The sequence below is a fragment of the Salvelinus fontinalis genome, chromosome 2 (assembly GCF_029448725.1).
Source record: "Salvelinus fontinalis isolate EN_2023a chromosome 2, ASM2944872v1, whole genome shotgun sequence".
NCBI classification, from domain to species: Eukaryota; Metazoa; Chordata; class Actinopteri; order Salmoniformes; family Salmonidae; genus Salvelinus; species Salvelinus fontinalis.
Genome location: NC_074666.1, coordinates 37,232,784 through 37,255,233, shown reverse-complemented (window position 1 = coordinate 37,255,233; position 22,450 = coordinate 37,232,784).

Here is a 22,450-nt window from a genome sequence, read left to right as displayed (position 1 = left end):
ATGCAATTTCAGAATGTGGGGGCCCCTCCCCAGTGAAAGTTTCACCCCTGCTAAGCAGTAATGTATTATGGCAGTGTTATGTTACGACAGCTAATAGAAAGTGCACATGGGCACTATTGGTCCGGGGGCTGTGTGGCACGAGATGTTTTTGCTAAATGACACTAAACTGTACTCCTGTCTCTTGCCTGGTGGTATTCTCCACAACACAAATAGTACAAGCCACCAATTCATTATCACAGCCAGGCTAAGAGGGGCTCCACATGTCTAGACACGGGCCACATTATATGATGAAGAGGGTCGAAATGTGGAGAAGGGTTTTCCTACCTCGTCGTTACTCGCCCGTCACTGATCAATCCACAGCCATCCAAGCAATACTGTCGGGAGAATTTCATCGATCCAATCTGAGATTTTTACCACAACTTTGCCCAAATGTTAATGCATGCTCTACTGGACTTTACTGACAAAGAGTTATTACTAGGCCAATTTAGGGTGTTCTGCAATGAGAGGTTAGAGAGATATTGGAGATGAACAGAGGGCAAAGTCAGATTTATGACCATAGTTTCATAGTTCATAGTTTGTCAGAATAATGTGTAAGACTAAATACAAACACAACAGGACACAAGCTAGGGTTCCATCCAATTGGCAACAGATTTTCATGTGAATATTCTAAAATCCGCAAGAAGAAAATATGCACATTTTCCCAACAGTGATGTTTCCACCAAACATTTTCAACACTAACAATAGTTTTGTCAGAAAAACTGTTGCTTTAAATAGCAAATGGGTCCACTCTGGTCTTGGTATGTGTGCTCTAGACAACAGCTCGCAGATACAGTGCGGGTAGGCTAGCCTACATGAGATTATTATGGATAAGAGCAAGATTATTTTTAGTTGTCAAACGGCAGCCAAGCATCAATCATCATGTCACCAGAAAAAGATCCTCAATATTTATTGAAAGGCGCATCAATCTCATCACCGTGCATTTTCTCCACCCTGTGAAGTTCATCATAACATATTTAATCTGTAGCCAAATAAACTGCATACTTTCCCAAATCTTAGTGGGAGGACCACACAACATCTCATCGCTTGACTCCAAGTTTACTTCGATATGATGGTTATTATATCAATATTTGCGCTTAAAGCCATTTCCATTGCCATTTCTCGCATAATTCATTTTACAGACAGAAAAAGATCCCACCACAATGAACAAACAAATTACTTGTCTGCATTTATAAAATTGTATCTAAACTTCCTGTTTCTATCACAGCTGTCGTGAATTTTTTATATCATATGACTCGCATAAAATTTGAGGATGAAAATGTGATTACTGAGAGCAACAGAGAGGGAAAGAGCAGAGGGAGAACTGAGGGACAGAGGGAGGTTTGGTTAATTGTATTCGTGCACCGAGGAATTCCATAACATACAAGCCTGTGCATCTCCATCCAGGATTGATAATGTGAAACACCAGCATAATCAAATCGCATATAAACCTTTATGACCCCACTACCTTGGACTGCAAAACCAATTCAGTGTAAACAGCCACATGTAGAAGCAAAGCTGAGTGTTAAGTGTTCTGTTTATGCCATATGTCTCTGGTGTTGATCACTGGACAAAGTGTCAGACAAATCTCTCAATCTCATCTTCTGGAGTTTCCAAACCTTCGATTCAGTAATCAGCACCCTTCAACACGGCTCCTCTCCCCTACTAGTCAAACTACAGCACTGCAGCCACATGGCCCGTAGATTCTGAATCACGCAATCTCCAGTGCCATGCAATGCAAGGAATGTCTAAATTGAATGACCATTGGAGTCCAATTTATGTGAATTGGCGTGGCATGACAAATAACATTCTTTATAGAGTCCGTATACTATGTGTACTGCACATGTAATCTTAACAATCCAGCTTAATCTTCAGTCAGATGATGGGGTGAAAATGCCAGATTGAGTGTTTCTCTGACATTTACCATTATACATTTTCACATCATGTCACAACTCTTGTCATAGTAAACATTCACTGCTTTCATTGGGCTTCAATGCAATCAAAAATAATGATTGTAAAGTTGGCTCTATTTCATTTAGCCTTGATCAGGTCCAACAACAACAACAACAACATTAGCAGCCGGAAGGGTATTCTACAAAGCAAGCTACTCAGGGTTTTCTAAAGCTAACCAGCTTCAGTTAGCTTCACATGCCAGCTCAGGCTTCATCCGTACTACGACGGTGGATATCGCTTGCCGTTAACTCTAGCAGGCTTACAACTGCAGGTGCATGTCGACATGGCTTGTCGAACGCCAAACTCTTCATTGAGACAATGCTGAAAAAATCAATCCATGGTCGAGTCAGAGCCACATTTTCATTTGTGCTGATATCAAAATGAAAGAAAAGTTATCTTGCAATTTCAGCAGGCTATGGTGTGAAATAGGCTTTTAGAAGTGCCTTTTTTACTTATCGTTAATGCCGACATTGGTGTGCGTATAAATGCACAACCACAAGTACTTGTTTCCCCACTGCTATCGATAAAATAATTGTATTAAGTCATACAAAAGTGCATTCATCATGCATTCTGTCATTACTAAATGTTTAATGTGATATAGAGTACCAGTCAAAAGTTTGGACACACCTACTAATTCAAGGGTTTTTCTTTATTTTGACTATTTTCTGCATTGTAGAATAATAGTGAAGACATCAAAACTATGAAAAAACACATATGGAATCATGTGGTAACCAAAAATGTATTAAACAAATGAAAATATATTTTATAATTGAGATTCTTCAAAGTAGCCACCCTTTGCCTGCTGACCGATTTGCAAACTCTTGAATTCTCTAAACCAGCTTCATTAAGAATGAAGGAGTTCCCACATATGTTGAGCACTTGTTGGCTGCTTTTCCTTCACTCTGCGGTCCAACTCATCCTAAACCATCTCAATTGGGTTGAGGTCGGGTGATTGTGGAGAACAGGTTACTACATGATTCCATATGTGTTATTTCAAATTTGTTATGTCTTCACTATTATACTACAATGTATAAAATTGTAAAAATAAAGAAAATTAGTAGCTGTGTCCAAACTTTTGACTGGTACTGTATTTTAACACTATTCTTTTACACAAAACAACACGTTGTCTTCTTCAAATGAAGGGGATGATGACCCAATCTTCACTAGAGGAAGGGAATCTGATTTCATTGGTCCTCAACTCATGGCTCAGTCATTCAGGATAAGTGGATTTAGCTGTGAGTTAGCCTGCTCCGGAGCAGATTAGTTCTGAAGGATTCGTTACCATACAAATGTTTTGGCTAAAAGGTGAGCCACTTTCGTAAAGCCGGTTATTCCGAGTTGAGTTCCGAGTTGATGAAAGTTACATCGCTAACTCAACCATGCTTTGTAGGACACCCTCTGCACTCTCGATGTCTGATACTGTGTGGAATCTGCTCCACAATCTACTTAAACATTTGCTTCATTTATCTTCTTAAGTGGGAAAACATACCAAGACTCACAAGAAACCAAACCACCAAACAACTTGTGTAACATTTCCAAATCAGTTAAGATTCTAATTAATGAAACCACACACCTCCGGTGCCAAGAAATCGCCAGAGGACAGTGAATAATGTGGCAATCAAATGAGTCAGGCAAAAGGGTCCGACCAATTATAAACAAACAATCTGGAGCATAGTGGTGAGCATAAACAGGTGATAGTTATCATTGAATTAGAGCCGAGATTAGTGTGGGCACAGTAGCTGGGCTGTTTCATCCTTTAGGCGCCTGATGAACTGTGGGCTGGGCTGGGCTTTGGGAGAGTGACAGGCCGCCCTGACTTTCATTTGCTGGAGCCTAAAGAAGGGTCAGAGACAGAGAGGAGTAAATCACTGGTGGGAATGCAGCACCACAGTGGAGCAGAGCATTACAGCATGGCAAAGTCACAACTTCACTCTCACATCGCATCTTATGGTGGGAGACAAAAGATATATGAGGTCTGTGATCTCATAATGTTACTGTGTTTACCTCTCTGGAGTATGACTCAATGCAATCAAGTTAAGTAACTTTCTCTATAAAATGGGATTTTCCATTTGTATTTCCATTTCCTATTGTTTGATCTTCATTTCTATTCTGACTACCAGTTGCCATTTCAAAGGACTTCAATGGTACAATCTTTTGTATACATGTAAATCCTGAATTATTTGGGCTGTTTGACATAGGATCACAGGAGACATTCATATTGTAACATCACCAGGCTCCTGATGTCCCACTGCCATTGTCATTTAAAAGTACTTACTGGCACTCAGATAATTCTTTAATCCAAATTTCCAGGAAATTGAGATTCTGTATTGCCCTGAAACAAAGCCATGACACTAATCAAATGAACAATAAATCTAAATAATTTGTGCCAGAGGAACATTATCAATTTATAGATTTAGAACGTACACCATTGAAGAATAATAGATGAAGTTTGCTCCAAGCAAAAACACTAAGCACTGTAATATCTTTCATGGTCTTACAATACATTTCCAAATCAATATTTCATTAACTGGATAGAGGTGCAATGTTCTTTGTTAATAAAAATATATATTTTCCTGGACACAGAGTTAAAGTTTACAGTTTGAAAGACGTTCAGGCATGAAGATATAGGGTAGGTAAGGTAGGAGGCTGGCTGGGACTCCCTATCCTCCCCTGATTGTCTCTGTGTTTATGGTCCATTTTACAGCCTGAATGCCCCTGAATCCCCACAGGCATGTATTAGGTGACTTTCCCCACAGCAGATAGTAAGTACTGTACACTAGGAAGTGCTCTGACTCTGGCACTGATTCATCTCATAGGTAGTCCAGACCGGCCCTATGCACCATGGAGCTGTAAAGCATAACTATAATTAATGTAAACTGTACGGTTGACATTTAAAGAAGAGGAATTCAAGATTTGGAGGTAAGAGGTGGACGCTATTTTGAATATGCTCCCTCTCTACCCATACCCATCACCACAACCATAGCATAATGTACAGTGTACAGTATATCAATGGCCTTTGAAATACTAGTAACTAGAGGAATGATAGGATGACACAGAATGCCATTGCATTCTTCAGCAATCACATTCAATCCGAGATTCTAAGGTCACGAGTAACCAATTGAAATCCAACATTATTAAAATAAACATGCATACCCGATAGGACTGGATTTTTGCCTTTCAATAGCCACTCAATTTAAAACATGATATTAGATTTTATCTGCTGGAATGTAAATTGTGGGCATGTGCTCCATTCAACCAAGATAAGCATCTTCCCATATATTTTTCTGGTGCTGTTCAGGTCTTCAGCTTTCCATAATTTGGTGCAAAGTGCATTTAGGCACAACACAACAGTGACACCTAGAGACAAGCAGTGACTATTAGGCAAACTGGCAGCCTTCATTGTGATTATCACAGCATTAATCCATTGTGTTTAAAAAAAAAAGTACTTTACCTTTATTTAACCAGGCAAGTCAGTTAAGAACAACTTCTTATTTTCAATTATGGCCTAGAAACAGTGGGTTAACTGCCTTGTTGAGGGGCAGAACAACAGAGTTTTACCTTGTCAGCTCAGGGATTTGATCTTGCTACCTTGCAGTTATAAGTCCAACATGGCAGGTTTTTGCTAGCAAATTAATTATATTAATGAATATCTATAACTATAAACTAATCAGGTTGGCATTTACAAAGACCTATACTAATTATTATTCTATGAACAGAACTGACACACCAAACGTCCTCCTTGCTGATCCTGCAATGTTATCTATAATAGATACATTAATGATGGAAATAACAATGCACCTATTTTAATGATGCATTCACGATTCAGCAGGTAGCGTTATTATTTGGTTGAAAAAAGACAGACCCCAGCCAGGAAGCTGTCAATGTGATGAGGATGCTCTGTAAGCAAGTTTATTCAGGGACAGCTATGAATATTGCTTTATTGAAGCCTCCATACTAGCTCGTCCAGGATGCAATGAACCTGTTTGTGTCTGGCTTCTGTTGTTGCTTTATCTCAAGGGCTGCCTGCCTAGCGGTGTGAGCTGGTGTCTGCAATGGATTTCCTTTGGGAGCTAACATCATTTGTGTCTGTCCTTCGACGCTCAGTGGAAAAATGAAAAGCACAAAGGCACTTTTTTTGCAATATTCCCACCTAAACCTCTACTACTATCATATTAACAGTAACAAACCCCACTTCAGGAAAATAACATATCTGGAGAGAATCCTTCACCCAGGGAGAGAGAAGAAATCTAGTATACTTAGCCTTTTCTCAATGCAAGGCTTCACATGGGGGGAATTCCAACCAGAGTTAAGCATCCGTAAATGGAACATAAATCCCTTTTATTTTCTCTATGCTTATTCTGACCTTGAACTTAGGCGTGAGAATAGCATGCTATTCACCCACTATTTGTTGGGGGGCATCTACAGATACGCCGAAATTCTGACTTGACTTAATTCCCTCATAATTCCACCACCTTTACGCGCAATGAAAAAATGTATAAAGTCGAGCAACCCGTCGGTTCCAAGTAGAACAAGTAATTATTTTTTTTGATAGAAATAACACCATTCTCCATTAACTGTAATAAAAAATGTGTTTAGTGTGCCTTGAATTCTAAATAAATCACAGACAGTGTCACCAGCAAAGCACCCCCACACCATCACACCTCCTCCTCCATGCTTTACAGTGGGAACCACACATGCAGAGATCATCCGTTCACCTACTCTGCGTCTCACAAAGACAAAGCGGTTGGAAACAAAAATGTCAAATTTAGACTCATCAGACCAAAGGACAGATTTCCACCAGTATAACATCCATTGCTCATGTTTCTTGGCCCAATCAAGTCCCTTCTTATTGTTGGTATCCTTAGGTAGTGGTTTCTTTGCAGCAATTCAACCATGAAGGCCTGATTGACACAGTCTCCTCTGAACACTTGATGTGTCTGATACTTGAAATCTGTGAAGCATTTATTTGGGCTGGTAACTCTAAAGAACTTATACTCTGTAGCAGAGGTAACTCTGGGTCTTCCTTTCCTGTGTAGGTCTTCACAGCGCTTGATGGTTTTTGCGACTGCACTTTAAGAAACTTTAAAAGTTGAGATTTTCCCGGATTGATTGACCTTCATGTCTTAAAGTAATGATGCACTGTCATTTCTCTTTGCTTATTTGAGCTGTTCTTGCCATAATATGTACTTCGTCTTTTACCAAATAGGGCTATCTTCTGTATACCACCTCTACCTTGTCACAACACAACTGATTTTTGATTCCAAGATGGCGTTGCAGTCCAGACGTGTTTGTCATTGTCCCGTGTAAATGTAGTCTTTTTTGTCTTTTTTTGTATATATTTCAATATATTTCAATCTCTTTTTCCATTTTCAAATTAAATATACCTTCTGGCAACCCGCCTCACCCAATGTGATACGGATCTGCTATTTTTAGACCTTATAGCTAGAACCTCCATAAGAAGCTAACCATCAGATGCTAACCGGCTAATTAGCTACTAGCTATTTAGTCATTGTTAGCCACTGCTAGCGGCCTTTACCTTTAGCTCAGACACTAGCCGCTTTTAGCCTAGATAATACCCGCCAGTCTGCACAGCGCGATATCAACCCTGAGCATACCGGACTGTTTTTCTCCATGACAACACCAGATTCAACCCATAAGCTCTGGACCATTACTCCTGATCATCGCAGCTAGCTAGCTGCTACCTAGCTTATTTTCCGGTCACAACTAGTAGACTTGTTTACGTGCTGCTGTGCGTTTTGTTGCTAACCTTACTTTGCTACCTGACAACTTTACTGTTTTTACTTTTTAATTATCGTTTATATATTTAGTTTTTCCCTCGCTCAACTTTTTTTCATTCAACTTTTTCCCTCCGGACGCTTTATCTGGACGTGGTTCGTAAGTAGTAACATTAACATGATGCCTTCTAATTGCAGTTGCTGTACTCATAATATGAAGGAGAACGATCGCCTTACGGCGAGGATAGCTGTGCTGCAAGCCCAGCTTCAGATGCAATCGTTAGGCAAAGGTAATTTCAGTGTAGTAAAGGATGAAACAGTGTCTGTGCCACCAGTAAAGTAACAGATAGTAGTATAAATCCCCTCGCACAGTCCCCGCAGCCGGACAACTTTCTCATGGCTTCTGGAGGGAAATGCTGTAGGAATGCTCAACCGGTGTCGCTCATTCAGCCGACAGAAACTTTCAACCAGTTCTCCCCGTTAAGCAGCGAGTCGGAGTCAGAGGCCGAGCCTTCTCGGGTCTCTACTCCTCCCGTTACGGGGTCTGAGACGCCGAAGTCTCCCAACATTAGCTCTGACAAATTGAAAACCCAAGTCATTGGTGTCTCCATTACCCGCAGTATCAGACTTAAGACGAATCATCCAGCGATCATACACTGTGTACCAGGGGGCAGGGCTACCGACGTTAAGGCTAATCTGAAGATGGTGCTGGCTAAAGCTAAAACTGGCGAGTGTAGAGAGTATAGGGATATTGTTATCTATGTCGGCACCAATGATGTTAGGATGAAACAGTCAGAGGCGCAGCATAGCTTCAGCGTGTAAATCAGCTAGAAAGATGTGTTGGCATCGAGTAATTGTGTCTGGTCCCCTCCTAGTTAGGGGGAGTGATGAGCTCTACAGCAGAGTCTCACAACTCAATAGCTGGTTGAAAACTGTTTTCTACCCCTCCCAAAAGATAGAATTTGTAGATAATTGGCCCTCTTTCTGGGACTCACCCACAAACAGGACCAAGCCTGACCTGTTGAGGAGTGACGGACTCCATCCTAGCTGGAGGGGTGCTCTCATCTTATCTACGAACATAGACAGGGCTCTAACTCCCCTAGCGCCACAATGAGATAGGGTGCAGGCCAGGCAGCAGGCTGTTAGTCAGCCTGCCAGCTTAGTGGAGTCTGCCACTAGCACAGTCAGTGTAGTCAGCTCAGCTATCCCCATTGAGACCTTGTCTGTGCCTTGACCTAGGTTGGGCAAAACTAAACATGGCGAACTAAACATGGCGGTGTTCGCCTTAGCAATCTCACTGGAATAAAGAACTCCTCCATTCCTGCCATTATTGAAAGAGATTGTGATACCTCACATCTCAAAATAGGGCTACTTAATGTTAGATCCCTCACTTCCAAGGCAGTTATAGTCAATGAACTAATCACTGATCATAATCTTGATGTGATTGGCCTGACTGAAACATGGCTTAAGCCTGATGAATTTACTGTGTTAAATGAGGCCTCACCTCCTGGTTACACTAGTGACCATATCCCCCGTGCATTCCGCAAAGGCGGAGGTGTTGCTAACATTTATGATAGCAAATTTCAATTTACAAAAAGAAATTACCTTTTCATCTTTTGAGCTTCTAGTCATGAAATCTATGCAGCCTATTCAATCACTTTTTATAGCTACTGTTTACAGGCCTCCTGGGCCGAATACAGCGTTCCTCACTGAGTTCCCTGAATTCTAATCGGAAATTTTTGGTGACTTAATATTCACATGGAAAAGTCCACAGACCCACGCCAAAAGGCTTTCGGAGCCATCATCAACTGTGGGTTTTGTCCAACATGTCTCCGGACCTACTCAATGCCACAGTCATTCTCTGGACCTAGTTTTGTCCCGTGGAATAAATGTTGTGGATCTTAATGTTTTTCCTCATAATCCTGGACTATCGGACCACCATTTTATTACGTTTGCAATTGCAACAAATAATCCGCTCAGACCCCAACCAAGGATCATCAAAAGTCGTGCTATAAATTCTCAGACAACCCAAAGATTCCTATATGTCCTTCCAAACTCCCTCCGGCCACCCAAGGACGTCAGAGTACAAAAATCAGTTAACCTGTTTGGGCTGCAGGGGCAGTATTGAGTAGCCAGATAAAAGGTGCCCATTTCAAACGGCCTCGTACTCAATTCTTGCTCGTACAATATGCATATTATTATTACTATTGGATAGAAAACACTCTCTAGTTTCTAAAACCGTTTGAATTATATCTGTGAGTCAAACAGAATTCATTTGGCACAAACTTCCTGACCAGGAAGTGGAAAGTCTGAAATCGAGGCTCTGTTCTACTTCCTGCCTATAAATGGGCATGATACGTATTAGTATACATGCACTTCATAGACCTTCCCCTGGATGTCAAGAGGCGGTGAGAGAAGAAATTGAGTGTTTATCTTGGTCTGAAGTGGAATACAAGCTCTTTGTATGACGTGTCCCCCATTTCCTGTTTTCTGGAGAGCGCGAGGAGGTACCTGGATTTGCCTTCTGTTTAGCTGCCGTTAAAGGCGACTACTATCTCCGGCTTTGATTTTATTTGATACATGTGACCATATCATCGTAAAGTATGTTTTTTCAATATAGTTTAATCAGATTATTGAAATTTTTTCGGGAGTTTTGCCGTGTTCCGTTCTCTGACTTTGTTGACGAGTGTGCTTGCTAATTCAAGAGGGAAAGAGGCCGTTCTAAATCCAAACAACGATTGTTCTTGACAAAGGACCCCTTGTCCAACATTCTGATGAAAGATCAGCAAAAGTAAGAAACATTTTATGATGCTATTTCATATATCTGTCGTACATGTGAACTAGTCGTCGGCGCCCAACTTATGGGTACTCTAGCTATACCGAAGCTGGATGTCGTAATGAAGTAATTTTTTTGAATTCTAACACTGCGATTCCATTAACTTCTTGCAACTATAGGGGGTGCTGTTTCGCATTAGCATAATTTTCTCTACAGATTAAACTGCCTAGTACTCAATTCTTGCTCGTACAATATGCATATTATTGTTATTATTGGATAGAAAACACTCTCTAGTTTCTATAGCCGTTTGAATTATGTCTCTGAGTGGAACAGAACTCATTCTACAGCACTTTTCCTCCCAGTGAGTGAGTTTTCAGAACTCTTGGCCTCTGGTTCCAGATCAGTTTTAAAGCCACTGTAGATCCTATGAGGATACAAACACTGCCCACGCCTTCCTCTAGATGTCAGTAAGTGGTGACAATTTGAATGGAGTCGATTGCGCAATCATGGGCTCTATAAATGACCAAATACCGGAAGTAGCGTTCCTTTGGACTCTGCGCTCAACGCAAGAAGGATATCTGACTGGCCTTTTTCCAAGCCTTGGTTAAGCCAGTAATATAGCGTCGGTCATCTTTTTACTCGTTATAGGTGTTAGAAACATCATAAGGTAGTTCATTTAAACCGTTTTATAGCAATTTATATCCGTTTAGTGCAATTTTGAGGCATTGCTTTGTAATACACTTTGAAGCTCCGGGCACGTTTCGGGGTCCCAGTCGTACGTTAGTTGGCATTTCGACAGACAAGTGGACATCTTTCGACCAAAAGAAGATTAGACCCAAGAAAGGATTCATTGCCCAAGATTCTGATGGGAGAACAGCTCATAGTAAGAACAATTTATGATGATAAATCGTGTTTCTGTCGAAAAATGTTAAACGCTTATGCCGCCATTTTGTTTGCTATAGCTTCGCTTGACGCAACCTGTATTGAAAAGTAAGGATAATTTAAAAAATGTAATTCCGCGATTGTATTAAGAATTAAATTGTCTATCAATCGCTGTCCACCCTGTATTTTTTAGTCAAGTTTATGAGTATTTATGTATAAGACTAGATCACTGTCTAATATGGTGCACGACATTTTCTGACCAGCTGTGCTACTTTTGTCATTGTCTAACCATGATTTTGGTGGCTAAATATGCACATTTCCGAACAAACTCTATATGTATGTTGTAATATGATGTTACAGGAGTGTCATCTGAAGAATTCTGAGAAGGTTAGTGAAAAAATTAATATATTTTGGCGATGATAACGATATCGCTCTCTTTGGCTTGAATCAGTGCTCGGGTAACGTTTGCATATGTGATATGCTAATATAACGATTTATTGTGTTTTCGCCGTAAAACACTTAGAAAATCTGCAATGTTGTCTGATTTCACAAGATCTGTGTCTTTCCATTGCTATGTGCTGTGTATTTTTAAGAAATGTTTTATGATGAGTAAATTGGTAATACAAGTTGCTCTCTGTAGTAATTCTAGGAGCTTTGGTGAGATTTGTGATGGTGGCTGCAATGGCAAACTATGATTTATACCTGAAATATGCACATTTTTATAACAAAACCTATCCTATACCATAAATATGTTATCAGACTGTCATCTGATGAGGTTTTTTCTTGGTTAGTGGCTATCAATATCTTAGTTTAGCCGAATTGGTGATAGCTACTGGTGTTGAGAGAAAATGGTGGACAAAGAAAAATGGTGATTTTTGCTAACGTGTTTAGCTAATAGATTTACATATTGTGTCTTCCCTGTAAAACATTTTAAAAATCTGAAATGGTGGCTTTATTCACAGGATCTGTATCTTTCATTAGGTGTCTTGGACTTGTGATTTAATGATATTTAGATGCTACTATTTAATTGTGACGCTATGCTAGCGATGCTAATCAGTGTGGGGGGGGGGGGGGGGGGGGTGCTCCCGGACCCGGGGTAGAGGCTCGTGAAAGGTTAAGAACTAATGGATCTATCATTTCCTATACAACATGTATGTTTTAGTTATGTTTATGAATAGCTATTTGGTCAGAATATGTGTGTCAGAAAGTGTCAGAAAAATATCCGGACGTTGTGGAAAAAGTAGCTACGATAGCAACATGTATAACCACTGATTTCAGCTCTAAATATGCACATTTTCGAACAAAACATAAGTGTATGTATAACCTGATGTTATAGGACTGTCATCTGATGACGAATATCAAGGTTAGTCAAAAATTATATATCTTTTACTGGTTTGTTACGATCGCTAACTTTTACTGCTGGGAAATGGCTTGTGTTTCTGGCTATTGTGGTAAGCTAATATAACGCTATATTGTGTTTTCGCTGTAAAACACTTAATAAATTGGAAATATTGGCTGGAATCACAAGATGCCTGTCTTTCATTTGCTGTACACTATGTATTTTTCAGAAATGTTTTATGATGAGTAATTAGGTATTTGACGTTGGTGTCTGTAATTATTCTGGCTGCTTTCGGTGCAATTTCTGATTGTAGCTGCAATGTAAACTATGATTTATACCTGAAATATGCACATTTTCTGAACAAAACATAGATTTATTGAATGACTGTCATCTGATGAAGTTGTTTGTTGGTTAGTTTGGTTGGTTCTTGGTTAGTTAGGTTGGCTTTGTGCATGCTACCTGTGCTGTGAAAAATGTCTGTCCTTTTTTTGTATTTGGTGGTGAGCTAACATAAATATACGTGCTGTTTTCGCTGTAAAACATTTTAAAAATCGGACATGTTGGCTGGATTCACAAGATGTGTACCTTTCATTTGCTGTATTGGACTTGTTAATGTGTGAAAGTTAAATATTTAAAAAATATATATTTTGAATTTCGCGCCCTGCACTTGAGCTGGCTGTTGTCATATTGTGTGCGGCCTCGGGCTTGCAGCCAGAAGAAGTTAACCACCTAACTGAGGAACTCAATTGCGCAATACCCTAGATGCAGTCGCACCGCTTAAAACCAAAAACATTTGTCATAAGAAACTTGCTCCCTGGTATACAGAAAATACCCGAGCTCTGAAGCAAGCTTCCAGATAAATTGAACGGAAATGGCACGACACCAAACTGGAAGTCTTTCGACTAGCTTGGAAATACAGTACAATGCAGTATCGAAGAGCCTCACTGCTGCTCAATCATCCTATTTTTCCGACTTAATTGAGGAAAATAAGAACAATCCAACATTTATTTTTGATACTGTCGCAAAGCTAATTCAAAAGCAGCATTCCCCAAGAGAGGATGGCTTTCACTTCAGCAGTGATAAATTCATGAACTCCTTTGAGAAAAAGATCATGATCATTAGAAAGCAAATTACGGACTCCTCTTTAAATCTGCGTATTCCTCCAAAGCTCAGTTGTCCTGAGTCTGCACAACTCTGCCAGGACCTAAGATCAAGGGAGACACTCAAGTGTTTTAGTACTATATCTCTTGACACAATGAGGAAAATAATCATGGCCTCTAAACCTCAAGCTGCATACTGGACCCTATTCCACCTAAACTACTGAAATAGCTGCTTCCTGTGCTTGGCCCTCCTATGTTGAACATAATAAACGGCTCTCCATCCACCGGATGTGTACCAAACTCACTAAAAGTGGCAGTAATAAAGCCTCTCTTGAAAAAGCCTAACCTTGACCCAGAAAATATTTAAAAAACTATAGGCCTATATCGAATCTCCCATTCCTCTCAAAAAAATTGAAAAAGCAACTCACTGCCTTCCTGAAGACAAAACAATGTATATGAAACGCTTCAGTCTGGTTTTAGACCCCATCATAGCTCTGAGACTGCACTTGTGAAGGTGGTAAATTACCTTTTAATGGCGTCAGACCGAGGCTCTGCATCTGTCCTCGTGCTCCTGGACCTTAGTGCTGATTTTGATACCATCGATCACCACATTCTTTTGGAGAGATTGGAAACCCAAATTGGTCTACACGTACAAGTTCTGGCCTGGTTCAGATCTTATCTGTCAGAAAGATATCAGTTTGTCTGTGTGGATGGTTTGTCCTCTGACGAATCAACTGTAAATTTCGGTGTTCCTCAAGGTTCCGTTTTGGGACCACTATTGTTTTCACTATATATTTTACCTCTTGGTGATGTCATTCGGAAACATAATGTTAACTTTCACTGCTATGCGGATGACACACAGCTGTACATTTCGATGAAACATGGTGAAGCCCCAAAATTGCCCTCGCTGGAAGCCTGTGTTTCAGACATAAGGAAGTGGATGGCTGCAAATGTTCTACTTTTAAACTCGGACAAAACAGAGATGCTTGTTCTAGGTCCCAAGAAACAAAGAGATCTTCTGTTGAATCTGACAATTAATCTTGATGGTTCTACAGTCGTCTCAAATAAAACTGTGAAGGACCTCGGCGTTACTCTGGACCCTGATCTCTCTTTTGACGAACATTTCAAGACTGTTTTAAGGACAGCTTTTTTCCATCTACGTAACATTGTAAAAATCAGAAACTGTCTGTCCGAAAATAATGCAGAAAAAGTAATCAATGCTTTTGTCACTTCTAGTTTAGACTACTGCAATGTTCTACTTTCCGGCTACCCGGATAAAGCACAAAATAAACTTCAGTTAGTGCTAAACACGGCTGCTAGAATCTTGACTAGAACCAAAACATTTGATCATATTACTCCTGTGCTAGCGTCTCTATACTGGTTTCCTGTTAAGGCAAGGGGTGATTTCAAGGTTTTACTGCTATCCTACAAAGCATTACATGGGCTTGCTCCTACCTATCTTTCCGATTTGGTCCTGCCGTACATACCTACACGTACACTACGGTCACAAGACGCAGGCCTGCTAACTGTTCCTAGAATTTCTAAGCAAACAGCTGGAGGCAGGGCTTTCTCCAAAAGAGCTCAATTTTTATGGAATGGTCTGCCTACCCATGTGAGAGACGCAGACTCGGTCTCAACCTTTAAAGTCTTTACTGAAGACTCATCTCTTCAGTAAGTCCTATGATTGAGTGTAGTCTGGCCCAGGAGTGTGAAGGTGAACGGAAAGGCACTGGAGCAACGAACCGCCCTTGCTGTCTCTGCCTTGCCGGTTCCCCTCTCTCCACTGGGATTCTCTGCCTCTAACCCTATTACAGGGGCTGAGTCACTGGCTTAGTGGTGCTCTTTCATGCCGTCCCTAGGAGGGGTGCGTCACTTACATTTACATTTTTACATTTAATTCATTTAGCAGACGCTCTTATCCAGAGCGACTTACAGTAGAGTGCATACATTCATACTTTTTTGTACTGGCCCCCCGTGGGAAACGAACCCACAACCCTGGCGTTGCAAGCGCCATGCTCTACCAACTGAGCCACACGGGACCACGACACCAAACCACTTGAGTGGGTTGAGTCACTGACCTGATTTTCCTGTCTGGGTTTGCGCCCCCCCCCTTGGGTTGTGCCATGGCGGAGATCTTTGTGGGCTATACTCGGCCTTGTCTCAGGATGGTAAGTTGGTTGTTGAAGATATCCCTCTAGTGGTGTGGGGGCTGTGCTTGGCAAAGTGGGTGGGGTTATATCCTGCCTGTTTGGCCCTGTCCGGGGGTATCGTCGGATGCGTCCACAGTGTCTCCCAACCCCTCCTGTCTCAGCCTCCAGTATTTATGCTGCAGTAGTTTATGTGTCGGGGAGCTAGGGTCAGTGTGTTTTATCTGGAGTATTTCTCCTGTCTTATTCGGTGTCCTGTGTGAATTGAAGTATGCTCTCTGCAATTCTCTTTCTCTCCTTTCTTACTTTCTTTCTTTCTTTCTCTCTCTCTCTCGGAGGACCTGAGCGCTAGGACCATGCCTCAGGACTACCTGGTCTGATGTCTCCTTGCTGTCCCCAGTCCACCTGGCCGTGCTGCTGCTCCAGTTTCAACTATTCTGCCTGCGGCTATGGAACCCTGACATGTTCACCGGGCGTGCTACCTGTCCCAGACCTGCTGTTTTCAACTCTCTAGAGACAGCATGAGCGGTAGAGATACTCTGAATGATCGGCTATGAAAAGCCAACTAATATTTACTCCTGAGGTGCTGACTTGTTGCACCCTCGAAAACCACTGTGATTATTATTATTTGACCCTGCTGGTCATCTATGAACATTTGAACATCTTGGCCATGTTCTGTTATAATCTCCAACCGGCACAGCCAGAAGAGAACTGGCCACCCCTCATAGCCTGGTTCCTCTCTAGGTTTCTTCCTAGGTTCTGGCCTTTCTAGGGGGTTTTTCCTAGCCACCGTGCTTCTACACCTGCATTGCTTGCTGTTTGGGGTTTTAGGCTGGGTTTCTGTACAGCACTTTGAGATATAAGCTGATGTAAGAAGGGCTTTATAAATAAATTTGATTTGATTTGCAACCAAGTGGCCCAGTCCCGAAGCAAGCTTTGAGCCAGACCCATCTCCCGGCCTGCTCAGTGGACCCTATGATCACTCGGCTACACAGCTGATGCCTCCCGGACTCTTCGCTAACACACCTAGAAGCCACTACATCACCTGATTCCTGCCTTAAGCTCTGGACCTTTGCATCGGATCTTCGCAGCTAGCAAGCTGCTACCGAGTAGCAATAGCGGATAACGCCCTTGTTCCGAAGCTAGCACCAGTTAGCCTCGAGCCAGGCACATCTCCCAGCTAGCAACCAAAATTACTCCAACTACAATACCTCTTTTGCCAATTGGCCTGGACCCATTGTCGACACGGAGCCCTGCCGATCCATCACGACTGGTCTGCCGACATAATTCCGTTCATTGTGACCTCAACTGGCCTTTGGCGGACGTCGGTGAAGACGCTTCTGCTAGCTCCGGCCTGCTTTCTTTATGAACGCTGTCTCCCGCATGTTAGCGTAGTAATGACTACCTAACGGCTTCCCTGTTTCATCTATTGCTGTTCACTGGACCTTATGATCACCTGGCTACATAGCTGATGCCTGCTGGACTGTTCATTCACGGTACTCGATTTTATTTATCTGTCAGCCCCAGCCTCGAACTCAGGCCCTGTGTGTAGTAAACTGTGATTGCTTTATGCCTCGCTTTATGTCTCCCTCTAATGTCAATATGCCTTGTATACTGTTGTTTAGGGTAGTTATAATTGTTTTATTTTACTGCGGAGCCCCTAGCCCCACTCAACATGCCTCAGATACCTCTATTGTCCCACCTCCCACACATGTGGTGACCTCACCTAGCATAACTAGTGCCTCCAGAGATGAAACCTCTCTCATCGTCACTCAATGCCTAGGTTTACCTCCACTGTACCCGCACCCTACCATACCCCGGTCTGTACATTATGCCCTGTATCTATTCTACCACGCCCAGAAACCTGCTCCTTTTATTCTCTGTCCACAACGCACTAGACGACCAGTTCTGATAGCCTTTAGCCGTACCCTCGGGTGATGTAGAGGTTAACCCAGGCCCTGTGTGTTCCCAGGCGCTCTCATTTGTTGACTTCTGTGACTGTAAAAGCCTTGGTTTCATGCATGTTAACATCAGAAGCCTCCTCCCTAAGTTTGTTTTACTCACTGCTTTAGCACACTCCGCCAACCCTGATGTCCTTGCCATGTCTGAATCCTGCCTTAGGAAGGCCACCAAAAATTCTGAGATCTCCATCCCCAACTACAACATTTTCCATCAAGATAGAACTGCCAAAGGGGGAGGAGTTGCAATCTACTGCAGAGATAGCCTGCAAAGTTCTATCATACTTTCCAGGTCTATGCACAAACAGTTCGAGCTTCTAATTTTAAAAATAAATCTCTCCAGAAATAAGTCTCTCACTGTTGCCGCCGCCTGTTATATACCCCCCTCAGCTCCCAGCTGTGCCCTGGACACCATATGTGAATTGATTGCCCCCTTTCAAAAAATGCCCCTTTCAAAAAATGTAGAACTAAGAACAGTTATAGCCCTTGGTTCACTCCAGACTTGACTGCCCTCGACCAGCACAAAAAAAAACCTGTGGCATACTGCTTGAGCATCGAATTGTCCCGGCGATATGCAACTTTTCAGGGAAGTCAGGAACCAATACACACAGTCAGTTAGGAAAGCAAAGGGTAGCTTTTTCAAACAGAAATGTGCATCTTGCAGCTCCAGAAAGTTCTGGGACACTGTAAAGTCTATGGAGAATAAGAGCACCTTCTCCCAGCTGCCCACTGCACTGAGGCTAGGAAACACTGTTACCACCGATAAATCCACGATAATCGATCATTTCAATAAGCATTTCTCTACGGCTGGCCATGCTTTCCTCCTGGCTACCCCAACCCCGGCCAACAGCGCCGCACCCCCCGCAGCTACTTGCGCAAGCCTCCCCGGCTTCTCCTTCACCCAAATCCAGATAGCAGATGTTCTGAAAGAGCTGCAAAACCTGGATCCTTACAAATCAGCTGTGCTAGACAATCTGGACCCTCTCTTTCTAAAATTATCCGCCGCCATTGTTGCAACCCCTAATACTAATCTGTTCAACCTCTCTTTCGTATCGTTCGAGATTCACCCTCTTCAAAGGGCGTGACACTCTCGACCCAAACTGTTACAGACCTATATCCATCCTGCCCTGCATTTCTAAAGTCTTCAAAAGCCAAGTTAACCTCTCTAGGGTATGTGGGATGGTAACGTCCCACCTCGTCAACAGCCAGTGAAACTGCAGGGCACCAAATTCAAAACAATGCCTTACCTTTGACGAGCTTCTGTTGTTGGCACTCCAATATGTCCCATAAACATCACAAATAGTCCTTTTGTTCGATTAATTCCGTCGATATATATCCAAAATGTCAATTTATTTGGCTCGTTTGATCCAGAAAACCACCGGTTCTAACTTGCTCAAACGTGACGACAAAATATCTCAAAGGTTACCTGTAAACTTTGCCAAAAAATGTCAAACTACTTTTGTAACACAACTTTAGGTATTTTTTTACGTTAATAATCGATAAAATTTAAGACGGAATGATATGTGTTCAATACAGGATTAAAACGATATGTAGCATGCCTTCTGTTTGATTGAAGTGCATGTCCAGGACACCTGGAGTGCCTCGACTTCAAGATGGCCGTATTTCTTCATTACACACAGGAATAACCTCAACCTATTTCTCATGACTGTTGACATCTAGTGGAAGCCGTAGGAACTGCAAGCAATTCGCTTAGAAATCTGGTTTCCCAATGAAATCTCATTGAAAAGACAGTGACCTCAAAAAGAAAAAGATCTGAATGGTTTGTCCTCTGGGTTTCGCCTGCTAAATAAGTTCTGTTATACTCACAGACATGATTCAAACAGTTTTAGAAACTTCAGAGTGTTTTCTATCCAAATCTACTAATAATATGCATATTTTATCTCCTGGGGATGAGTAACTGGCAGTTGAATTTGGGTATGCTTTTCATCCAAACGTGAAAATGCTGCCCCCTACACTAGAGAAGTTAACAAACAGATCACTGACCATTTCGAATCCCACCGTACCTTCTCCGCTGTGCAATCCGGTTTCCGAGCTGGTCACGGGTGCACCTCAGCCACGCTCAAGGTACTAAATGATATCATAACTGCCATCGATAAAAGACAGTACTGTGCAGCCGTCTTCATCGACCTGGCCAAGGCTTTCGACTCTGTCAATCACCACATTCTTATCGGCAGACTCAACAGCCTTGGTTTCTCAAATGACAGCCTCACCTGGTTCACCAACTACTTCTCAGATAGAGTTCAGTGTGTCAAATCGGAGGGCCTGTTGTCTGGACCTCTGGGAGTCTCTATTGGGTACCACAGGGTTCAATTCTCGGGCCGACTTTTTTCTCTGTATATATCAATGATGTTGCTCTTGCTGCGGGTGATTCCTTGATGCACCTCTACGCAGACGATACCATTCTGTATACATCTGGCCCTTCTTTGGACACTGTGTTAACAAACCTCCAAATGAGCTTTAATGCCATACAACACTCCTTCCGTGGCCTCCAACTGCTCTTAAACGCTAGTAAAACTAAATGCATGCTCTTCAAACGATCGCTGCCCGCACTCGCCCGCCCGACTAGCATCACTACTCTGGACGGTTCTGACTTAGGATATGTGGACAACTACAAATACCTAGGTGTCTGGCTAGACTTAAACTCTCCTTCCAGACTCAAAGCTGTTATCAAGGCAACATATGGCTACTTTGAAGAATCTTTTTTGGTTACTACATGATTACATATGTGTTATTTCATAGTTGTGATGTCTTCACTATTATTCTACAAAGTAGAAAATAGTTTTAAAAAATAAAGAAAACCCTTGAATGAGTAGGTGTCCAAACTTTTGACTGGTACTGTAAGTAGAATTAGTTTTGATATAGAATGGCCCAGTATCAAATGGGCAGTAACAGGGGCAGGAGGGGAAAAAACATGTCATTCGTATGCACTTAAAAAGCGAATGGATGCCGCTTTCCCAGCAGTTTGTTTTTCAATCATGCCTGGTAGACTACGATTATTTCACTCCACTCATCTATCACTGAGGAGCATGCAACCTCTCGCTGTTGGATAGGTTATATTCCGCAAAAACTCTGTATTAATATGCTTGCTTACTAGGATATCAAGACAGCTGGAATGTTTTATAGGGAAATGTAGGCATTTCAAATTCCAAGAGAAAATAGCTAGCTTTGCCATTGTTTTCCAGAAATGAATCTTATGTTAATGATATAGTCATTATCTTTAGTGTTGATACGCCCATGGATGTGTCACAAAAAGCAGGACCCACAGGGAAACTCACCCATTGGTCCCCATCTACTGTAGAAGACCCTCCCTGTAACCTCCTTTCCTGCCCCCTTTACCTAACCACCCCATCCCTATCCCCCAGCCCCCACTCCTCAGTTCTCCACCCTGCACTATCATTATCTGGTTGCAGCATAACGGCGAGTGGCAGCCTTACACATGGAGTCTCTTATTTTTTAAGGTATTAAAACATAAATATAGTAAAACATCAAATAAGTAATAATTTTCAGACCTTTACAGTTTAGTGAGCAGACTTGGATGAGTTAGGGTAGGTGATGAAGAAATAAAGAAAAAGGAAAAAAGTTAATTTAACAGATAGCCTAAACAGTCAGCAATAAAACAAAATAAGCAATTGTGTAGAAGCCAATATGGGACTGGCCATCTCTCCTTAGCAGTAGTAGCTTCCAACTTATATTGCCATATTCTGCCCATGTACAGTGCCTTCAGAAAGTATTCCTACCCCTTGACTCATTCCACATTATGCTGTGTTACAACCTGAATTCAAAATTGATTAAATATATTTTTTTCTCACCCATCTACACATAATACCCCATAATGACAAAGTGAAAACATTTTTTTTTTAATTTATACAAACTTATAAAAATACAGAAATATCTCATTTAGATAAGTATTCACACCCCTTTGCTATGACACTCCAAATTGAGCTCATGTGCATCCAATTTCCTTTGATCATCCTTGAGACGTCGCTACAACTTCATTGAAGTCCACCTGGGGCCAATTCAATTGTTTGGACATGCTTCAGAAAGAAATCCACCTCTCTTTATAAGGTCCTACAGTTGACAGTGCATGTCAGAGCAGAAACTATACCATGAAGTCCAAGGAACTGTCACTAGATCTCCGAGACAGAATTGTGATGAGCAGGGGTGCAACTTTGGTTTCAGAAGTGGGGGGGACATAATATTTTTTTTCTTCCCGTTGGATAAACTCTCCAAACAATATACCCGACCACTCGGAGGCGTCCACATGATCCTAAAGCACACTGTTGCCTTGTTTTCACATTCTAATGATAAAACTGGGGTGGACAAAAATGCAATTTCCCAGTGAAAGTTGAGGAATATATCTGGGGAAGGGTATAAAACAATTTCTAGAGTGTTGAAAGTTTCCAAGAGCACAGTGGTCTCCATCATTGGGAAATGAAAAAAAATATGGAACTACCCAGAGCTGGCCGTCAGACCAAACTGCGCAACCGGGCAAGAATGACCTTG